At 35.9% G+C, this 24,294-nt stretch overlaps 1 protein-coding gene and 1 long non-coding RNA gene across 3 annotated transcripts in view; one reads left to right on the top strand and one right to left on the bottom strand.

Annotated features, from left to right (window-relative positions):
- The window catches only part of LOC128873425 (protein cortex-like), a 355,555-nt gene that overhangs the window by 242,925 nt on the left and 88,336 nt on the right, over positions 1–24,294 (top strand). The window lies entirely within an intron of this gene.
- Positions 1–24,294, bottom strand: part of LOC128873427 (uncharacterized) — a 148,756-nt gene that overhangs the window by 65,318 nt on the left and 59,144 nt on the right. The window contains exon 2 of the long non-coding RNA XR_008456416.1: positions 3,448–3,514. This is a non-coding gene — a long non-coding RNA (uncharacterized LOC128873427). The remainder of the gene's footprint in view (positions 1–3,447; positions 3,515–24,294) is intronic.

The following is a 24,294-nucleotide window of genomic DNA, read 5'->3' as shown; positions in this document are numbered from 1 at the left end:
ATATTTCAAGATTATCCAAATTGCAGTCCTTTTTCCTGTTTGGAAAGTGGCTCATCGGTACCCTCGCTCGTATATTCCACGTCTGGGAAATGTCGTCGCGATTACAGACACGCTCGACACACGGGATGATATATTTTAATAATACCTGGATGGAAAGGACTAAATAGCAGCATAGCGAGGCTAACGTAACGTGGAGCGCTGACGCATTAGCACGAAGATAAGATGATTCGACGATTCCACGATCGTCCTCGTTCAGGATCGCGGTGATTTTGTTGTTCCTTGAAGCGAGAGTGGTAATGATTACCCGCGCGAGAAATCATAAGCCGGCATCTGCTCGCGCTTCTTCGTGAACTCGATTAGGGTCTTGGGTGTAAGCCGATTAAAGGCGATACGATGTCCTTGACGTTTCTCGTAACAGAACACTGACGCTAGGATTACGCGTCTTCTGGTAGTTCGCACCAGAAAATCTATCCACGAAATAACTTGGTAGACGTGTAACGTGAAACTGGCGGGCTCGTGTCTGACCTATGGATCGTCTCGCTACTGAACTTGTTAATGTTCGTACAGTAGCGGGCGAAAGATTGAGGAGGGAAAGCACCTCGGATGCGTGAAAATCATAGCTGTATTCTCAACTTTTTTCTTGGAAACAATGGACTTCATGAAGATCTGTGTAATGACGTTGACTATATATATGTAATATGTTACGGTAAATGTAATAAACTGGGGATTATGCATAATCCCAACTAAATTCGCCGTAACATATACATAATAATACAATAACTTTTATATCGATTTTTTAAATAAAATAATAATGCTGCAGATATTTGTCGAAACTTTCCATATACTACAAAATTGCACCAACATATGAACCAATCCAATATCGAAAGATCAGGTTGTTACAACTTACAATCATTAAAATTGTATAGCTTGTAGCTGAACAGATATCCAATATTGCAAACTAACTTCTGTAGCCATAGTTAAGGAATCAAGGAAAAGAATTCTGGACAGACAAAGGTTTATTGTTAGGAACATGGTTATACAGAGGATTGGGAATGAATAATTGTAACAGGAATTCAGAATGAACGGAATTATATAAATGAGCATAATACAATTTCTCGCTTTACAATATTTTACAATTTTCTGTCTTACCTCGTCCTCTCTCCCAGAATGGCCAATAGGCCGAATGCCTCTACGAGCCCTCAATTTATATCGCATGGTTGCTATCCGCGGCCGCGGTTGTCAACAGTCGCGTCGTTAGGCGAGAAGGTTCGCAAGTTCGCGGTCCGCGCCTCGCGTCTCGCACTGCGCGGCGGCCATCCTCCTATGTTCTAGAAGTTTCGTACGCTCGCTTTTCGTATTTCTTGAATTTCGTATGCTACACTTCTAATATACATATATAGAGATATTGTAAGAAAATGTTTTGTACATTTTATTGAAAAGATAAAAATGTTTGGATGCCATAAAAGCAGTCAGGTTAAAGTTAAATTCACGAATTTTATCAAACATTTGAATAACACCATTTAACATAAAATAAATTTGATGTGCACTCTTGTGTAACGAAATAAATATCTTTTTTATATTTCTTTTACTAGAGTATCAATGCATATGTGATACTTCATAAGTATATTTGGATCACCCTACTGGGTGAGCTAAGTAATAATGAAAAGTCATAACTCCATTATTAGTGCATTTAGACAAAAATCTCAAAGGCAAAATATGAATGGTTCAAACAGTGCTATATTTGTAAGACCATATTTTTTTTATAAGCGCAATGGTACATGAGCAATCGATAGTTGCTTTATTTGTTGAAATGGAAATGGATATCTTTTTTGCATAATATTGTCTATGTATCTAACAACAAATGTGATAGGTACAGATAAATAATATAGAAATATGAGCTACGGGTAAAGAATGTAGAGAATGCCCCAGAAAAAAAATAAATTCAACTCTGCTCTCGAGAATGTGAGCCACTCGTCATTTTTCTAAAAGCAACTGTTTTTCCAGGATACTTATTGTAGGCTTTGATTCGACCGAACAGCGTTGAGGGAACTGTAGGATGCTGATAAGAGGTGAAATAACGAGTCGGGACTCCGTCTCTACTATTCTATGAGATATCTGTATTTACGGTTAAAAATAATGTGTCGTTGAATGGGCGCGGCGAGATTCTACGACCCTTCACGGACTGGGTCTACGCTATGACTGACTTTGTTCCTTTTGCAAGACTCTACGTTTTCTCCAACTTCCCCTTTTTCCAAATTTTTATTGCATTAGCTGACCTGCTCTAGTCCTTTAACGGGACTCGCCAACACGCGTCAAAGTCAGCGTCGCGTCGCTGGGATTTTCTCCAATCTCGCGCCTTCGAGTACTGAGGGTGCCGCTTTTACCTGACTGTTTACCGCTATCGGTCTACATTAGGTAAAATTACAAGCCATTAGTACATAGTCATGACTGCACCATTGTCTGTTAGTATCAATGCACATGTGCTTACTTCATAAGTATATTAGAATGCTACAACTCACAAAATTGAAAGAATAAAACGTCACACTAAAATAGCTAAGGGAATTGCTTGCATAAAACCCGAAAATTCTTCAAGAAAGGTATCCAGAAATATCCAGATCGTTAGGAACAAGTTCCAAGTAGGAATGAAGAACGTGCAATACATTTATTTTCGTTGAATACTTTTAGAAGAGGTAAACGAAATTTTCTATATGCCAGGTAACCGCAGGAATTTATAGCCTGACCCAATGATATTCCCGAGAAAGATACATCCGTGCTACCACGAAGAAACGATCGCCTGCAGGTTGGAGCGTGCACGCAACTCTGGGCACGTTTGATCGATAGCTCGGCGTACTCGATACCGGGATTCCGTGTGCAATCAGTCGGCCAAGGTTGGCCCGCGGTCAGCTGTTCGCTGGGGCTTCGTGAGCGCGAAGACGAAAACCGGTGGACGCCGGCAAAAAAAGAAGGAAGAAACGCGATGGAAAGGGTCGAGGTAAGAAAAAAAGGGACCCACCGGTCGTCGAGGTTGCACCTGCCACGTCGTGGTGCCGGCCGTACAAGGCCGACGATCCCGAAGAAACTCAAGGCAGCGATTCCGCGCCTTGGAGGAGCGACGAACAGCGTTCGAGTCTCGCCTTAAGCGGCGTCTCTCCTCGAAATCACGATCGATCGATCTTGAGATTCCCCTCGATTCGCGGTAGAAGCCCAAAGCCGATGTCAGCCCGATCGACATTGAATTTCATACAACGAGCTGCCGCGGGTTCTCCGTTTTTTCGTCGACGCGGCTCGCGAGACTCGATCAGTCTTCGAGGGGAAAAGAGGCGAGCTAGAGATTTCGTTCGAACTCGAGAGAAAGAGGATTTTTCCGTCGCGGGCTTTTGACTTCGATAATGAATGGTTTCCTTTAAAGAAGATGTTATTTCAACGCGTTCTCGGCGTATGACTCACCGATCATCCCTGTCGTCTGTTAGAATCTATTCTTCTTCGAGCGGCAGATAAGTTTTGGCAATTGGTGCTGTAACAGAATGAAAGAAATCGAGTTATTGTATTGCTTTGCTTGAATCTATCGAAATTCATTCCTTACGCTACAACCACGTGTGAGACTCATGGTCGGATAGTCGGGCCAAAACTGATTATCACGAGCCTGGATTGTGGTATATTGTTCGGGCGAAATGTAAACATCACATTTGGGTCCCAAGTCATGGAAGCTTAAATCGTAGCTTAAGTTGCTCAGAATGGGCAAAAACAAGTAAATACTCCTTAGTACGGTAGTAAAGTAGAAATTCGGAAAAACCAACTTCTTTGTTGTGACATGTTGCTTTAACTGCTAACCTTCTGTAGATATAATTATTATCCCTTTGGACTTTGTTACGGTTTTAATATATGCGTATATTTATTCTTAAAACGTTGCCTATAGACGGGTCGAGACAGACTGACTTAAAACAAAAGAATACATATTTATAAGGTCAAGGCGGGCAAACACATACACATACTTCCATACCCAGGCACACAAACACATAATTAAGAAACGGATACATATATATTCTCAACAGACTTAAATGTCTTTTTGCGGGGATTTTAAATTTGGTGAACTTTGTCATACAAAATAAACTTTTGTGATCACGAATTTTGAAAATTGTATGTTTCCTTGAAGAGTTCTTATTCAAATAACAATGTAAGGCAAATCAAAATATGATACATATACTGACTTTTCCTATACAGGAAAACAGTGAAGTATAGTTACAGCGATATCAATATTTCAAGAAAACAATAACGAACACCATACTGTACAAATTTTAATAAAAAAGTCACAGTACAACATATGCTAGAAGAATGTCCAACGCATAATATTATACGAGAAATACGAAATCAACCAACCATCCTGAAGACCAGCTTAAATGACAAGAAATCCATATAAAAAATTATATATCTTATTCACAAAGGACAAAAATATCCAAAGAAATATAAACAAGAATTAACAAAACACTACAACCTCCTAAAATATATGTTTAATGCTAAATAATATTTATAATTATTGTTAGATGTAAGAATTAGTTATTCCAACCATAAGTCATCCCGTATTTATTTTAATTATATTATGACTCACATACTTATATAAAAGTTGAACATGTAACTCACAGTGGCCGCTAATGGATTACAAGCTGATGGGACAATAAATAAAGAAAAAAAGAAAAACATAAGGAGCATTTATACAAACATATATGGAAGGTAGATATATGAGCACACCTCGTATGAAATGATGCAACTGGAGAATATTGACATCGCTGGTGAAAATTTAACACAAAAGACGATGAACAGAAATTGGAAAAAAGATTATACGTTTCAGGATCGAAAGTAACGATCCCTCCTCTTTCGTCGTAAAAGCTGCTGGATGAAATACAATCGTTTCACGGCACTTAATTTCCTGGGCAGATAGCCGATCTCTACTCGCATTCGCGCGCGTATAGAAAGAAACTATGCAGCAAGAAGTGGAACTACGATCGATCGATCGATCGATCGAGCCATGATTTTACGCTTGTACGTGCCTATGTCGACGGGGCTGGTGTTTATGCGTTACGCGCAATACGTGCGTCGCGCTAATTAACGCGAGGGTAATTAAAGTCTGTCGTGAGAGCGAACGCGGTATAAAGATGGCGGCAAAGCTGGAAGATTATACTAGGAAAGTGAGAGCAAACAAATTCAAATGAAGCAGCAAATAATCGCGATTCAGGTAAATTAATTGTAACTCGCGTCAAGATCTTTCTAAGAAAAGAAATTTCAATTGCGTTTGACAAACAATGTAATTGAATCATTTATTGCACAGAATGATTCACGATCTTGATTTGGCCGTTTTAAACTTATGGTCTATTGTGGTTCGAATGAGAAATTATTACTTGTGCAGCACTTTCATCAGATTTATGTATTGCGTTTCAATTTGAGTTTTATTTGTGATAATTAGACTGCGGATTTTTATGCAAAATAGAATGTTCGCGAACGTGCCTACAAAAATTGAACCTAAATAGGAGTTCATTTTATTCTGCAAATATTATAATATGAACTTTACTTTCAATCTTTTTTGTATTTTTGCATATTGTTTGCATTGTGTAGATTCTTGCATATTCAAATTTCCTATAAATCCATAAAGATCCGCAGTCTAGTGATAACACAAACTTAGTCAACAAAATTAATGTATTAAATTTAAATTGCAGTCATTTATTAATTTTTGAGAAGGAAGAAATACTAATAATTTTCAGAAAGGACATCAAAAGAGTGTATTAAAGTATCAGTTATATATGATGTATTTGATATTATTTGAATTTATTATAAATTCCTTTAAATAGATTTCTATCTACAAACTATTATCACTGTTATTTATTTTCATTGACTACGTTTTAATATTTTTTTAAATGCTACTAAGAAGGGCTGAAAAATTATCTGAGAAGGTTTTACATTATTCTTCCTTACAAATACTATAATTAGGTAAAAAATAGACCTTTTCCGAATTTTGTCACGAAACGCGCAAGAGAAAAATAAAATAAGGAAAAGTACTTTCAAGTCGACTTTCTGCATTATCTTTTATGTTGAATGATTTCTTTACATCTTACAATTTAAATTTAATTTTCGTGTTATTTCAACATATCTATAGTTTTGGGTATCACCAATAACAGCCACATATATCGAGACGTTATTTCTCCAAAGACACTTTGAAAACTCGTACAACAAAGTGGAAATAGTTTAATCCAAAGCATTAACGCGTTGCACTTTATCTTAATAGAATATCTCATATAACTGAAACACCTCGTCGTATTATTGTGCGCTCACGTGCAGTCGGTGACTCATTCACCTGCTGCAAACAAACTCTGCTTGATACGCGTCAGTCCAATTCATAAAAATCCATAATTATTCTGTTCATAAATAATAGCGTTGTACGCGCGCAACGTATTCGTTAAATGATTTGCTGTAATTAATTATACGGGTTTCGCAACGGAACAGTTTCCCATAAAAAAATTACAAGGTTAGATCGAACGATTGCTTAATCGTTGAAAGAAACTAATCGTACCTCATTATTCTATAATGTTGATTGAAACTGTTGTCAGTAACGCTACTTTGATCAATTCTTCTAACTCAAAATACGCTTTCAACAGGAAATGTCTACAGCAGTGCCGAGTGCTGCTGTATGGTCTAGTTTTCTGTCTTTTTATAGTTGGAAACGACTGATGGATTGATAGACCGGAAATATACTAGAACTAGAACTCTGCGTTTGCTGAACAATTTCTAGAGTGAATTAATATACTGGCTTTATGTATATTTGTATTTCTAGACAACTCACGTTGCTGAATGAATGTAGACGTTGCAATCCTCGGGAAACTGTACTTATTTATTTGATTGTGTTCGAGATTACTAGGGAAGACAGTATAGTGACTATTTTTAATCCACCATAATTATGCCAATCGTCAAGCACGGTGGTAGATCTGTATTAGTGGAACTATGAACGACAGAATGATACATACGTATTTTAAATCGGTACCTATGAGTACCTACTATAAAGTAGAGTATTCGAAACTCTAATGCATTGCAGTCAGATAACAACCCTAATCGGTAGTGTCACATGTGCAAAATTGCAAAGAAATTGCTGAATAAAAATACTATTCTATTGCTAATATGATTATCTGAAAGACTACTGTATACGAGCAAAATTTTATTATAACGGTAGATAACGAATAAAACGAACTAATAGTAATATAATAGTAATAGTGACATTTATTGGATTGACAATTTTAATTTTGCGATGACACATGTATATATGAAGTTTCTAATATGAAATACATTATTTAGAAGGAGTACATTTTCTGAATATTCACAGATTAGGTTATCATAATATATAATAAATATACTCTTACTCAAAATAGCTGAAATATTTATTTATATAAAAAAAACAACTTGTATGATTATTGAAATTTATATTCGTTCTGTGCGAAATACTTCACTCTACAATCTTAATTTTAATTTTTATAAAAGGTTTTCCAAAAATTGCATTACTCTTTTGTCTTTTTAGTAAAAAGCAAATGATATAGAATACATCTCACTTGTTAAATTTTAAATAAAACTACACATTATTACAATTAAAAGTGAAAGATAATGTCATTTAATTGCACATACACCACGACTACGCTGACAAGCGTATACTAATATTAGAAAAAAGAATCCTGGAAATCCTTTTAACCCATTCCCTGTTATGCAAATTTAAAGCGTTTTGTCTTGAGCGCCAAGATTTAATACAGATGTGTAATCTAACTGCTTATTTTGATAATAAAAAGTGATATTAAATTTGTTGCTTTAAAAAAAAATTTACGATTTTCTTTCGCAATAAATCGTTATTCAAAAAGCTATAAACTTATCTCTTGAGTAATTGCGAGCAATTTGAACTACGAGACATTTCTGAGTTGGCAGCGAATGGGTTAAATTATGTAAACTATGATACAGTATCGATGCAATGACTAGTGTATGTACAAAATTTCGACATATACTTCAACAAGAATTAGTAAATTTTGTCTTGTTGTTTACCCTTGTAAGTAGAAACATAATCAGTTAATAAAAAAAAGGAATGTTTTCCTTTTTATTCAGTCGATTTTGTTTAAAACAAATGAATAGGAAACTGACATTAAAATAGAACAAGATAATGCTCGAGATATTTATCTAGATAAGAATCTTGCCCATCTTCGACAATCTCGTCGGATCAGCTGGCTGGAACGATCGCAAAAGATCGCGATCGACGCAAGTCACGGCGGCGCGTCGTCATCGTCATTCACCCCGTCATTCTCGTCATCGTTGACGATGCGTCGTTTCCAAGCGATCCAGCACGTTCGTGCGCGCTTAGCGAGTCCAGCCGCTTACCGAGATCCAAGATCGCAGATCAGAGATCGTGTCCGCTTTGCGTTGCCGCCGACTCGTTACCAGATCGTCCTAGCATCTCGTCGTGGCTCTTTGCACGCACGCACGACATTTGCTGCTCTTATCGTGTTACTGGATAGAGACAATAAAAATCCCGATTTTTATCGAAACGTGCGCCACATAGCGTAGATCACGATTAATATCGAATTCAATCGTAGTTGCACACTGGTTTCCAATTAAATTTATTCCGCTATTTTCGCACGGTATATTAATTGCAATTTTAACAAATTTAAGGTTTTCTCCGTCCAGTTTTTCATATTCTTCTTCGAGCATTTACGAATGAATTCTTGGTTGCCACTTTAATTACACTCCGACATTCTGTAATTGTGAGGTTACTACTGGCATGCTTTTCATATAGAGTTCAAAGATGTACTAGGAACCAAGTGTACCTTGTTAACTCATATTCTTTGTATTATTTTCGTATTACGTATTATTGACAATTCTTCATTTTTACGTTAGCTTTGTACAAAGCAAACTATCAACAGAAATAAATTTTGTTCGTGCATTGCTTGTTTGCATAAAATTATTGCTAAAACTCTAGTTGAAAATATTCTTGGTGTGCTCCTTTATTACACTCAGCACATACATTTCTTGATCTTGATCTGTTATCAGGTAGCATTCGAATACACGATATAGGGAAATCGTTAATGATTATAGGTTTGACATTTTGTATTTATCCAATTATCAACTATCTCCTAAAGTTTATTCACAGAAAATTCGTATATGATTAATTTCTTGTTGAATAGTTTCTTTTTGTATGCAATAATATAATATAATTATAACATTGTTATTGAAAAGAAAAAACCCTTTAGTATGTTGGTTACTTCTCAAGAGAAACTGAACAAATAAAAAAGTCATATGAAGTACTCCTTTGCCCACAAATCGACGTGAGAAAGTTTCTGCCTCCAATTTCTCGTATTTATACAAACCAAGCATGTTTACTAGAAAAAATTCATTTTACAAAATTCAATCAGTTTTATATGTGTTATAATTGTACCCAAAAGTGAAATGCCGATATCAGCTTTAAGTTATTAAGGCGGTTAAAGGTTCATATCAGTCAGAAGTTGAAAACGAAAGTTCCCTTTTAAAATGATCAAATCTAGTCCCGAAACATGGAATATTGTAGCAACGACACTCCATTCGAGAGCATGTAGCAGTTCTCAGTCCAACAGCCCGCATAAATCACCGCTGTCGTGCCGGTCGATTCGCTATGCGTTGCGTCGAAATTTGATTTTTCCAGCTCACCTGAAAAATAAGTGAGTCCCAGCGGGTCAAGCTCGCGCTGTAAATCGCGGGCGTTTGAAAAATCGTCGCACACCTTGGCGAACGTGATTTACCACCCCAATAGGTTCGGACATAATTCGTGCCGCACGACAGTAACTAGGCAGTTACTAGTTGGTAACGGTTCATGCGAAACGGGCAAAGGGTTAAGCTATCCGGTGATAATCGTCGGTAAAACAAGTACGAGATGCCGGGGGAAAAAGAAATCGCCGTGCGCCATCGCGAGAAATCAGGAACTTTTCTCGTGGACGTTCGATGAGGTATGGCGAATAGCATCCACGGGGATGAAGCAGCTATTCCACGAATTTCAAAAGTCGCGAACACACGATGGCGGGTATTAAATGGCTCATTGCGGTAAAAGTCCCGCGGCTCGCCTTAATATTCCTGCGTATCCGACTTGATCCTCCCAAGGCATCAGCAGATCGCGTTACACCGAGGTTGCTTAGGTTATTTACTGCGGTGGCGATCCTCCCAACGTTCCTTAACCTCCCTTTCCAACTATCCGCGTACTATGAATTAGATAATGCTACTTTTATCGGAACCAACTGAAGTTCCAATAGAGAATCCTTGAATAATTTAGCAACATTCAAGAATTTCTTCCTGTCTCACTTGAAACTAAGTGCGTCTGAATTCGACTGTAGTTCGTCAATTCCCTTGATTCATTTATTTATTTATTCAGATAAGTAATCGGAAAATAGTTTTGTACACGACTTAATTAAAACATAAATAATTTAATTGGACATAAAAGAAGAAACTATGCACGATAGTGATAGTGTATATACAATACTTTGTGTGATGTGTTTACTCGTATAACTAAAGTATACTCGTCAATTACACCTGACTGGTTAAAACAGATAAATTCCTTTTTTTCTTCATTGTATCCAATAATTTTCATAGTTTTAATTTGCGACTTTAAACAAGTTACAATATATAAAACAAATATCACGAAACTAAATGAAGACAGAGAGGAAAAGAAGTGAAACTGTAACCTAATGTATCTTCTGCAGTAAACATAATTTAACATTATTATTATTAACGTATTCAACAAAACATAAGTACGAGTGCCACTATTTAAATAATCTTGTATAATCAATGAATAAAAAATTGGATTAATAAGAAACAGTTGTTACTACAAAATTCTGTATTAATTAAATTAAATTGTTACAAAAATGTTTTTTGTGTAACAATTTAAAATGCAGGCTTATCAGTTCATAATCATATTATTTCAAACTATGCTAATATATTATATGTCATCGTTTAAAAAATTTTGTAATTATAATACAAACTGCCAAGATTTCTTAATTACAATATAAACTATCAGTCCTCGTGATTTTGTATGAAATATTTATGCATATTATTTTTTATTTTTCTTATAGTAAAACTAGTGTCTTCGTTAAAATAATTTATTAGTATAATTGACTTTCATTACAATGACTCACGATCCTTCCAGAGTTAAACATGACACACAAAATAAATATGCTTACGGTCAAGGAAGACTGAGAGTAAATTGTCTTGTATTTTGCTTGACCGCGAGCCTTCGTCTTTCAATTATTTTTCCTTCCTCGTCAGAAGTGACGCTGACATAACCATGACCCGAACAATGAACAGCACTGATTGCTGGACCCTTCGAGCACCTTGCATCGTAGTCGAACAACGCTAAGATAGATTCCAGATACACCCTGCGCATATCTGTACCTGTCTTGCGCATGTAGGCGCCCATACTCGCAGCTTACCTGTCCGGATCCACGAGCAGGTGCAGTGTCTTCGAGGAAGAGAAATAATCGGCGTGGAAAATCAACAAGCCTGATAGCCAGCGTCGTCTCGGGTTTCACACACAGTAATTAAAAGTCAGCGATCGGTATTCAATCTGGCCAAAGTGCGTTCATCTTTATGAAATACGCGGCGTTCATTGTATCAACGATATCCTCGCCTTATCGTCCCCTTATCAGGTTATGACTGATTGTTGGTAAACGGAGAACTTCGGTTAATGCGCGAGTCATTATGCGTATTCGTACGATTTAAAGCGCACGATTGCGGAAAATTATGAACGGTGCCGGTAACCGTCGGACATTACGTTTCCCGTAATATTTCCTCAGCGTAATCAAAACCACGACGGCAATAACGTCCATGTAGAATGTTGGATGACTAGACTTCTTGAGCTTAGAAACAATATAACTGTGGGTTTAAACATTTCTGGAAACGCTACTCCGAAAAAAAGAGAGAATTAATGTGTTCGAATTTATACGAAGATATTTTTATTAATTTGATTTGATGAATTTAGAATTAAATTATTTTTATTGATGCTTGTTCGATATATAAGATTATAAAAGAGGAAAGTTTTTGAAGGTATTTATTTGCTAGATTGTAAATACTATTTGCAAAAATGATAAGATGTGTTTGGTAAAGTGTTTTAGTTCTAGTGCCAGATATTCGAAATCAATTAGTAAATGACAATTACCGTGTGACATATGTAAGTCGCTTTTCTACAAAGAAGTGGAACAATGGGACTTGTTTAGTCGTTACGTTACCATTAGTTAATAAGTGAACAAAATTTATTTGCTTTTACAATATAGTTATTGTAATTAATATCCTTTCACTTGTTTTTTTTTTTTTTTTTTAATGAAGATGCATTCTGTTCTTAATCTTGTATACAGTATTATACGAAAATTCATTTTTTTAATATTACAGAAAAGGACTGGATTCACTTGTCATCTGAGGGGCTTTTACATTAGTTAAAGTTATATTCTATATAACCTGGCTATATTTGTCTATATAACTCCAACAAAGGTTACATGCTAACATATCGAAATTTTACCAAATAATATAAGTTTTTTCGCAAGATGACGTATACGTCATAATTATATAATGTCCCTGATAATTAGACTGCGGATTTCTATGCATTTATGAATGTGGAAGAATGTACAATAATATACATGTTATACCGTTTAGAATGTAAGGCATACTTTCATTTAAAAATCAATTCTGTTTCTGTATCTATGAAAACGCGTATTTGCGTAAAAATTCGCAACTACTGTTTATTGAATCTGAATCCCATCTAAAGACAATTCCATCTATCCAACGCCAAGAGTGTACACGATACTTCTCCACCGCCCTTCCGCAACATCCGTAAAGTTTTCCATCGCGTTAAAAACCGATGTCGCTGGACCGATGTTAATTGCTCGTCTGTTAATTACTCGTCCATAACTCAAGACTACTTGTCCGTCAAGCGATTAATTAAGAACGTACGTCTTGCTTTACCGCGAGTGTAAAGTCCGTCCGCGTTTCTTTCGTCTCACGGGGAAATACCGACGACAGTGCAGACGCAACATCGTCCCCGGAACCGACAGGTGCGACAGTCACCCGTGAGAAATCGACGAGCGGGAGGAAGAAGAGTGAAAGCCGATCGCAGAAAATACTGCGTCGAGATAGAGTCACCTGCGCCAACCTGTACCTGGAAACGAACGATCCGCAAGATATCGTGGACGCTCTAAGTGCTTCCCTCGTCAGAACGTCTGATCGTTTCGCGAGCAAACCTGGGGTATGAGATTACGGATGTTCGACAACCTCTACGTCCCCTGGGGCACGATACAATTTTATTTACGGCGTCTGTCTCGGCGTCCAGCAGCGATTAGCAATTCGCTTGCGATCCTTCGATTCATTTCAGCGTGAACGATCGTGCAATGGTGAAAAAAATGTTGATTCACGTCCCATGTTTTGTCGTGCAATTGCTCGATGAACTATTGTTTTGGCGGCTGGGTGTAATGGAAACAACAATTTTGAATCGCGTCACATACTTCGTCATGCAGTTGTTTAGCTATTGTTTTAGAGACTGGATGCCAGAACTTTTTCAGCGTGAGGAGAGCATGTAAAATAATGGTGCTACAGGAAAACAAGATGGCACAGCAGTGGCGTCACTAGTTTGCCTGCACACCGTACGCTGAAATACTTATGTGTCCTAGATGTATAGGGTATAATACACCAAATACTAACATTAAAATTACTGGCACTCTACGCATGCTATGTACACCACTATATTCCTTGAAAATAGAGAGCAAACTAACTTGTAGTTTTAACTAGTTTCTTATTTTCTTTAATTAGTTTTTTATTTTAATCGTTTTCATAAAAAATATCAAAGTTCATAGTACAGCGTCAAATGGACCAGCTTAGTATAGCGTAGTGTTAACAATTTAATTTAGAAAATCCGTAGTTAATAATCCTCCCTCATGTATTCAATATATCTAGCCTTGTAATTATGTTACTAAGTAGATTAAATCTTTTGATATCATCATATTGAAAGTACAAAGTGATATATGAAATATGAAAGGAGATAAGTGGGTGGTAGACATCAACTTGGTAAAAGTTGTAATGAACGAAGTAAATAGGGTGATTCGGACCACGTGTTAAGATATTTTCGACAGTCATTTGTATATGAACAATTTATTGTGAAAGTAGTAAATCCATTAAAAAAGGTAAATATAGAGTTTTTAGATGTTGTAGATTAAGACATCGAATTTCAGTCGTCAATTTCGACATTTTTTTAAGAATAATCTCTTGTTCAAGTACATTAATCAGATTTTATGGATTTTTCGTTAAACCTAACTTCTCTTTTGGTTGATGGCGTTAGGTGAACCTGCATTCCTTCACAACACCTACCTGTATATTATAACATTGTATTTCAGTTATTAATTTTAAAACTTGCTAAAAATAGACTATCCATATTGTTTTAAACAATTAAATAGTATATATTGTATGATATACTATTATTTAATATTATGTGATATGCCAATATTATTAGAAATAGTATGAAACATGTACATACTTGCATTCAAAGTAACAATAATTCTTTTGGAATTGAATTACTTTCAAACTTGTGAAAGTGAAAAGCGAATACCCTACCGATAGCTGTCAGGAACAGGTGCAACAACCGAGATGCAACTCTGCGTGAACACCAAGTTGCAGAGCCGGTTACGACCATATCTCGTTACGTATTAATTTCGACTTGCGGTAGATTTCTCAGAATTATGCGACAGTAAAATGTATTTGCAGATAATCAGACATACTTTCTGTCAGATTCGAACGTTCGACTAATAAATTTGTTGATTAATTTATGCTCGTCCTAATTTAAGTTCAACCACTTCATTCATTAATATTACGGAGTTATTACTTGATATTGCCTACTGAGATCAATTAGAGATTCGTATGAAATTTATATTCATTCCAACGCTGAAGATACCATTTACTGGGGAATAAATTTGTACAATTTGTCCACAGGAATCAATGCGTTTCACTTGATTACCGTTTGTATTTGTGTTTAAAAGCAATTGAATATCATCTTAAATCCGCAATTATACGATTTTTCAACCATATTGCGAAACATATTAAAACGTATTTTTGTTAAATGGTACAATATTCAAAATAGTTTTTAATCGAATGCAAATAAATAATTACGGATAGTAATTCATATAATACAAATTATATTTTATTCCTTTTTTTTTTTTTACATGCGTGAAATCGTTTGAAACTGTGCATTGTATACAGGTATAAATAGGATATATGCATATTTAAAATTAAATCATGTTTTGTAGTATTGAGCTCGTGTTGGAACTGCATAGAACTATGCATTGAAATCACCCAAACGGCCTTTGCGTTAGTGTTACGTTTATTATTTTATTTCACGAACATCAACCTTGTTACCAATTTGAATTTTTCGATAGACGTTTAACAGTTTGCTACTTTTCAGCTCTTAAAATTGTTAACATTTCGTACCAAAAATTAAGGCAGACAAAATTTATTGAATTCTTTAGAATTCCACTCCTGGCCTGGTTTACTTATTTATAATAGAAGCGAAACACTATTCTTAACACATAGAATCTTCCAATTATGTATAAATTAGTTTGTACTATTTTAAAATATAACCTTATATTATAGTATAACTATTGTTTATAGAATGCATGAGACCAAACAAATAAGTTCTACTGACGATCTTAATTTTCGCTGCATAACACAATTTTACTTGCATTCCATCTACGATATCACAGAACAAACGACATTCATCATACGTAACTGAGGCTATACATTTTGTGCCACTTTTGTATAATACTTGTTCTATGGCCCTCTGTCATTTTGGGAAAACATAAATATATTAAATAAATATTTATATCATCGGTGTTTTTCACTGATTTTCGATTGAAAGAGTTTTGTAATGTATGAAATAAATAAAAGTCAGGTAGGACTAAGGTTTGCTGAATGTAGTAGGTGGATCTATTTCTAACCAGCAGTAATCATTTGTTTTAAAAAAAGAGCAATTCTTGTGCAAAACGAAAATTGAAATACGTACTGTTGAATTTTTGAAGTTATTGCCCTGAGTGCCTGTACACACTGTCCTACATTGACAGAGAAAAGAAAAATACTTCGAAGACAATTAAATGTTTATTAGAATAACAAAAAATACATACGCAGTTCTACTTCTACTCTCTTTTGTTTATCTAAAACTACTATCCGCTTTGACCGCGCGGGAACTACAAAATATTTAAAATCGCGCATTTCCAACACGTAGGTATGAATTCTCTGATAATTCATGCGGAACCTAAACGTCACATTTATTAGACATACCACGTTACGATAAAAATAATGTAACACAGATTTGTATACAATGTGTGATACATCAAAGTCATCCAAAACTCGACATATTTATTCATCACAGCTAACGTAAGCAACGGTTTCAGTCAACACTTCTCGAAACGCGTGCCGCTGTCGACGCGAATAAACTTTCTCTACAACTTAATATAAATTTCCCCGAATTATTATTTTCGAGGAATGCGGGAATGTTTTCGTCATAAGTTATCGCGTTATGTACAGCTCAGCGTGGAATTTCCTCGACACGCATCGTCGATGGTCCGTTGCCTTCTGCCTCATCGAAATGCTCTTCCTGGTAATAAAAATCGCTCGGGGCGTAATTTATCGACCGATCTGAAATTTCTCTGGACCGAAAAAGAAAAGAAATTAAACGAGTTAAAGCTTCCGCCCTTGCGGCGCAATTATTCAACCGAGACGTATCGTTTCTGAGCACGCGAGATACGAGTTAACTTCTGTGATACGCGACGCGGGACCGTGCGCGTTCGGATTTCTGTCTCGCGATTAGTATGTACTTCATATTTATTTAGACACGGAATGTCTACTTCCTGTTAGATGTTAAACTGCCCACGACTATCGCGACCATTGCGTACGTTGAATGGATTTATAAATACGAAACGACCCGCCGCGTGATACGCATGATACCTCGTGAATGGCGAGGTAATTGGGTTGTGTAGTTTCCAACGAGTACGCGTTGCAAATTCTCTAACGATATGTCAGCAAAATAGACGTTACACCTGGACCTTTGTCAGTCGACTCTGTGTACGAAATTACTGGTTCTATAACGTCGACTGAAGAAGAAATTAATCTTAATAATCGAGAAAGTACATGGTGAATAACTGCGTTCAATATTGAGATTGATCACGATTGTATTTAAGCCCCGATCGGTGATTAATAATGACGTGGGCCGTTCACGATAGAGTAGTGAATTAATGACGTGGAATAAGTGCGAGTACAGGTTAAGAAATTGATCTTGATCTTGATTTTTGTACGACTCTAGTTATTTGGAGAATCTGCGTGGGTGATCGATACCAAAATTGTGTTGCACGCTGGATTATAGAGTAAATGTTTGTTCACGTGCATGGCAAGTAGAAATTTATAAGGATACACGTTGTAAAATGCAAAAAATAAAGTATCTGTAATGAAATGCATATAGACTGTAAAGCTTTATACGTTAATGGCAAGTGGAAATGTGGGAAAATGTATGAGAATATTCACAAATGCAAAATATAGAATGGCCAATGTAGATTATTCAAATTGACACCTTTCGTACGTAGAAATGATCTATACACTCTCGGTCAGAAGTATGTGGACACTTCGAAGTAATATTATCTCATTTATTTTGTAATATTTCGCCATAAATGTGTTTGATATATTGAACAACCTTTCTGAACTTTTCTGTCTAAACGATCCTATAGTTCCACTATAAAATTGAATATTTCAGTCAAAACATTTAATATTATTAAATGTTGTTAAATACCCATCCAATGTAGAATTTAGCAACAAAAGTTGTATAGTAATAATTTACGGTGTATATTAATTATTCATTGAAGGTAGTAAGAGTCCACATATTTATGTGCGAGAGTGTACATAGAAAGTTAAAATAATAATAATCAAAATTAATTGTAAGAAAAATGAAGAAGCAACTTTTTACCATTAATGGTTAAATATTTGTACTGTAAACACTAAAAATAGAAAAGAAACTAAGTATAATACAACATGAACTTATTCAGGCCTGAATTATTTTTTTTCGTATTAATGTAATTTAATTTTTAGGGTTAACTTGGATTAAAATTAGTATGGAAAAATAAAAAAAAAATCCTAATAGTGTAGTATTCGAGGAAAACTGGTCTTTCTTCATATACACAAATAAGGACATTCGCCCTAAACGATAGTGTCAGTAATTTTTAAATTTTGTGTCAATTGTGGATGCCAAGTTTGAAAGAGTTAAATAGACTTTAGCTGAGCTACAGTTTAACATCATAGACGCACAAATGAGATACACATTGTTTCATTCAACAATCAAGTTCGATAATGTTACATTACATAACCCTCTTTAGGTACGAACGATATAATCCTTGTAACAAGAAATTTTGTCGACCTGGTGTAATATTCAGAATGTCAAATTTTGGAATCAGAAGATGGGTAAAATGAGGTAGCAATAGAATAGCAGTATGGAGCAAGGATGGGTACGCTAATTACAGATGTGGCGGGATTGTGCCGTGTTACGATGTGGATGGGTACATCGAGCAGACAAAATAAGTGAGAAAAACGGAACGCGGGTCGCGCGACGTACCGATCAATCCAAGGTATCTCCACGAAACGTAAACTAGCACGTAGATCACGGTGCTTCCGACTAGCGTAGCAATTACTCGGTTGAAGTGTACAACGTGTGTACGTGAGTGCACGAATAATGAGCCGGTTGCTGCTACGTAAGTACGCGGGAAACGATAAGCCGCGATTACAGCATTCGGCCCCGTGGATGTCAAACAGGGTCGTCGACGACGCCGGCCAAACGCCAGAGGCGGAGAACCCGAAGAAAAAGGAACGTGTTGGCCTCATCGTGACGGATCTAGGAATTCTACGCGGCATTGCGTTCTGCGCCTAATAACAGCCGTTCCGTGCGCCATCACACCACCGAAGGACGTGCGTAGAGGCATTTCCTGAGCTGGACGTTCCACCGTGTACTGAGAAGGACGTGTCTGATTAGAAGTTACTTGTTCGTTGCTGCCAGCTGTTGGATGCAGAGCATTTAGGAGCGTCTGTGATCCTGGGGTTCCACTGAGGAATGTATCTTTCAGATATGGACTAAAGTATGCATTTAGAGAAATGTTTGATGAGGTGTTTGATTAGAAGTAGCGTGTACTATCGATGAGATTTTTTACTAGTGGGCACTTGACAGTATGTTCCAAATATGCTTGTTTGAGAAATGCATTTGTCGGATGAACGTTCGTGTATGCACAAATGGAACGTTTTTGATTAGATGTTACCTTTATCATTCCTACTAATTGTAAGTGGTGGATGCAGAACATTTAGTAGTATCTGTGAACTCGTCTGTGAACTTTCAGATGTAGTTAGAGTATTCACTGTGAAGAACGTACGTGATTAGAAGCAACTTCTGTTACACTAGTTTACAGCCAAAATGTACATTCAATGCCACAATTTAGCTGATATATTTTGGCCTAGTAAACTCGAAAATCGAATATTTCGATTTAGAAACGTCCGACTGGGTAGCGCAAGATGCCATATTAAAGGTAATCGAATTTCCAACAATTACTACTGGTATTGTTTTCCAATCGGTTCAATAGTTTAAGTGTTACGGGACAACATATATGAGAAACTTTGATATTTTCGGCTAAAATAGAAAACAAAAATTTCTTCCATCGCCATGCAAAAATAGAAACCATCAAATTATGTCCAGTTTCTTATTGTTTACGTATAGATCGCACTTTTACGAAGAAAACAAGTTTTGTTGAAGACAATCTATGGTTAAATATCGAAATTAGGAACAATTGAGTAAAGGTGCAAAAATTGATCTATTTTGAACAATGAGATCTCTCTCGTAGTACCTAGGACAAACTCATTATAAAATTACCTGAGAAAGTGGTCATATAACGCTCATAGTAGTTTATACTTAGTTTATTTTAGTTTTTAGATAGCATTTTGTACTATAAAACTTCGACCTAGAGAAACTATGTAATTGTATCCATCTACATATAAGTAGTATCTCCCAATACTGATAAGACATCGTAAACCTAAAAGAAGTAAATGATACGTGTTCGATGGTAGACCACGATCGTTAAAAGAATACTGTAATCGATCCACCAGGAAGATTATGCAAACTGCATGGTCTGTGAAAAATTCGATGTGACAATTAAGGAGTAACGGGAGGAAAGAAATATTCCGTCACGATAGCTTCGACTATCGTAAAATGGTAATTTTATGGGGGAGGTCGAGCTCTAGTTGATGGTTACTGCTACGCTTGATGCACTTTTTAACGCAATTACTGACTCCGATCTGAATATTTTTTACCATCTAGCACTCTCATTAAAGAATCGTTAATTTCCCAGTGATTTACTTCGTGTTATTAAATTTATTACAACGTTTATGGATCGGTTCATAACAGAAGTTCATTCGAAACGAAGAGTTTATGTAACATTTTCTGCCCGCGGTGCGTTTCGCATTCATTCAATTATAATAAATTATACGACGCCCGTCATTAATAATGTACTACACAGTTATACGATCTTTATGTACCTCCTATCGACAAAGTAAATGACGCGTTTTTACGATTGCGGAAATGCGCAAGACAAGCAATTATTGTCACGGTATTTATGCTAGCGAGTCGTTCATGATTTAGCGTATATCCGGTTTTGATGCTACCACTTTGCTGTCTCGTTAATTGACGTTTTTGCCACTGTTATAACTTATAAAGTGCGAAGACGTGTGCGACCGTGCTCGCGCGACTGCTCTGGATGCGTAAATTTTATTACTAGCTCGCAAAAGACGCGCCGTTAGTTTCCGGCTACGATTTCAGACGAACTATCTGCCAATTTCCGTTCAAACTCGCACTGAAACCGCTGCACAAATAACACGTGGTGTAGAAGTAACTCCATTACAAGAAACCGTAGTTCGATTTTTATTTGAATGTTTCTCATGTTGAAGTTAATTTCTTGCTCTTCCTTTACAAAGTAAACACTAATATTGAGGTATTTCAGATAGTATTGATGTTCATTGAAATATTATGGATAGTATTAATGATTATTAAGATATTTTAAATGGTTTTACCAAGTGGTTTGATTTTTAGATTGAAATCTGGATCCGTTGTTTATAAGTAAATAATAAAGACGTGCGAAAAATTATATCACTAATATTTATATATTTTCGTGTTTCTCAAAAAAATGCACAAAAAGCTCTTACAAAATGATTAACATTGGTTCCTTTTAAACTTTTTTCCCTTTGTAATAATAACCGAAATAAAATACCGTCTCTTTATAATTAAAATTGTCTTATTCGATATTGATTCTAATTTGACACTTAACTCTTTTGTTAATTACTCTCAACAATCATAGGAGTAATATATACATGTAAAATTACAATAAGATAGAATAAAGTTTGACTTGCATAATTCAAATACGAAGGAAAAATAGGTCTGTATTACGCGTAAGTGGAATAGGACTGTCTATTGTCAGACTTGCTTTAAAGTCCATATTCCAGTAACCGTAATACATACAACAGTCAACATATTCCTGTGCACATATTTTATACTTGAATATATAATGTATTATTATAGTATAAAATTGTCGAAATTATTTCTAATTATGGTTGTTGATATATTGCTTGTATTAAGGGAAGATAGTTTGTCTGTAGTTCGACTTATTACACCATAATCGTGGGAATAATACTATGTACTATTCTACTTCTGAAAATATTATTTTGTACATTCAGTTGAATTTTTCTATTGTTTTTCTTAATACTCATTCTTTCTTTTTCATGTTACTAAATTTATTTTCATATTAAATAATTCTTTCAAGAAATCAGACAAAAATTAAATAATTGCATAATCTTACGTACATAAATTTTAATATGCTTAAATCATCTTTCAGATCCCAATAAGTACAGTTTTACTAAAGCTTTAACATATATGAGCGTTTTAAATATTTTGTAACATAAATCCTATGGTTTACACGTACATTAACATTATATTCTCTCTGACATTTGATGAATCTTTACATACTTCTTCTACATTGCATTTTCGTGTAAAAAAGATCTAAATCAAAGCACGATGCATACATTATCTTTAGTAACAATGTGTACATACCTGTGTTTTAAATCTAATTTCTTAACTCGCAAGTATGAATTTAAATTTGATTTAAAACAAGTTTCATTTTGGAAGTAACTGCTTCCCTCGCCATGATTATTTTAATTTGCTTCCATTCAGTTTAGTACTAATTGAATCGAAGTACCCAATTTGAACTGCCATTCTTTCACAAACGCTTCAAGATAAGAGCCACATGAACCAGCTTTGGAACGGTACACGAAGAATACTTTGGAATCAAACGTCTCTATTAGGGGAATCAAAGCAATACGTTGCTTTTAAAATCTATATCGTTGGATCTAAAACAGCCTATTCAAAAAGTCATTCTTCCGCCAGCACTCCATGATGGACGCTAAACGAGCCAATACCAAAATGCGATATTACGCATTCCAACGTCGGCTTCCACTGGGTGTGACATTACGATTTATGCAGTGAACTGGTTGCGCCCGCGGATAAGTGTTCCATAAGATCCGTGGCGGATCGACGAAAAGACGTTAATGTTGTCATTGGACCGGTTTCACGCAGGTTCGATCGGAATTGCGTTAAAAATTTAATCGCGCCATATATTGCAATGTTGTAAATTGTGCGAGCAAATGGCTTAGGATGGGGGAACGAAACGTTGATATTTTAATTTTCATCTCATACAAACGAACTACTTTTCTACTAATTATGTAAATTACAGTCGCCTCGCGATTACGGGAGGATCGAGCCGGTCGCGAGTAAAGCTAGGGAGATTTCGTTTAATAATATTGGTGAAAACTGGTATCGAGAATCGAATCGCCTAGTTGCAAGAAAATCTCACGAATGAAACCGGAGTATTTCTTAATTTGTGCACGGCCCTGTTTTGTATAATAAATGTTTGTAATAATTTCGCATAATTACAATAAATTCCACGTCGTCCTTAACGAGATCTCAACCTTGAAATTTCTAAAATAAACTTGTTTTTCCTCTAACCAAAGGCTAATAAAATTATAATTTATTTTATACGAAGAATACTTTGGAATCAAACGTCTCTATTAGAGGAATCGAAGCAAGTCGTTGCTTTTAAAATCGATATCGATGGATCTACCCCTTGAAGGATGAATTTCAAATGAATTATTTTTTTGTTTTCGCTTTAATTGAATACATAGAAACAAAGCAATTTTGATCTGTAAATCGATTTTGACATACAAATGCTGTCTCATTTTAATATTGTGTATATTTTAATTCTACGGGGTATTACGATCGTAAATAACGGTAATTTTTATATAAAGCAAACGTACACATACGTCTTAACATCTCTCAAGAGATTAATAATCCCCTTGATATTGCAGAACAGAAGAATAAATACTACTGTTATCTCTTTAGTTAGGAAAAGTTTAACGATCACATTAAATCAAATATTTTTACGCATCCTTACACATCCTGTCGTTCGCAGGTGCAATACCAAGTCACTTATAGTGGTTTCGCACGATTTCAACAAATTCTTCGTCGTCCGTAACGAGATCTCGACGTCCTCCATAACACATCTGCACCTTGCAACTCTAACGCGACGCGATTGATAACTTCTACCCTTTGGGAATCAAATAATCGTACGTCTTGTCAACGTCATCCGGTTTCATCGGCGCAGGACTGATAATCAGGGTGCCGCTGTTGAAGCTGGCACTGACTATTCCTGTTCGGTTTTTTTCCTTCAAAAATTTATGCGCCAGTTCATTAACGGATTGCGCGTCCACGGATAGATGTTCTATCTCGTGGCTACTTTTGCTGCTACGCGATAATCCGGTTATAATTGCCTGCCAACGTCACTGAAAACCGGCTGCAAACGATTGGTTGCTTTTGCTCTTGATTGAATATATTGCTCCTTAATTCGCGGCATGGGGGCGGTTCGGAAATAATTGCAATGAATTCTATTCTTCTGATCTAAGAGAACAATTCTAATAGGACTTAAAAAACAAAGGCTTGTGATCGAGTAAAATGCTAGGCAATTGCCTCGCACGAGGAAGAATATATAGGGTGTCCCAACCTCGGTGGTACAACCGAGAGGTGATTCTACATAAAAAGAACAAATCGAAAATAAAGAATAACATTTCTCATTTGAGGTTTCGTTCTCGAGAAAATCGGTTTTGAAT

Source organism: Hylaeus volcanicus, chromosome 3, assembly GCF_026283585.1.
Source record: "Hylaeus volcanicus isolate JK05 chromosome 3, UHH_iyHylVolc1.0_haploid, whole genome shotgun sequence".
Classification (NCBI taxonomy): domain Eukaryota; kingdom Metazoa; phylum Arthropoda; class Insecta; order Hymenoptera; family Colletidae; genus Hylaeus; species Hylaeus volcanicus.
Note: the sequence above shows the minus strand (reverse complement) of the source record. Positions and strands in the feature narration are given on the sequence as shown.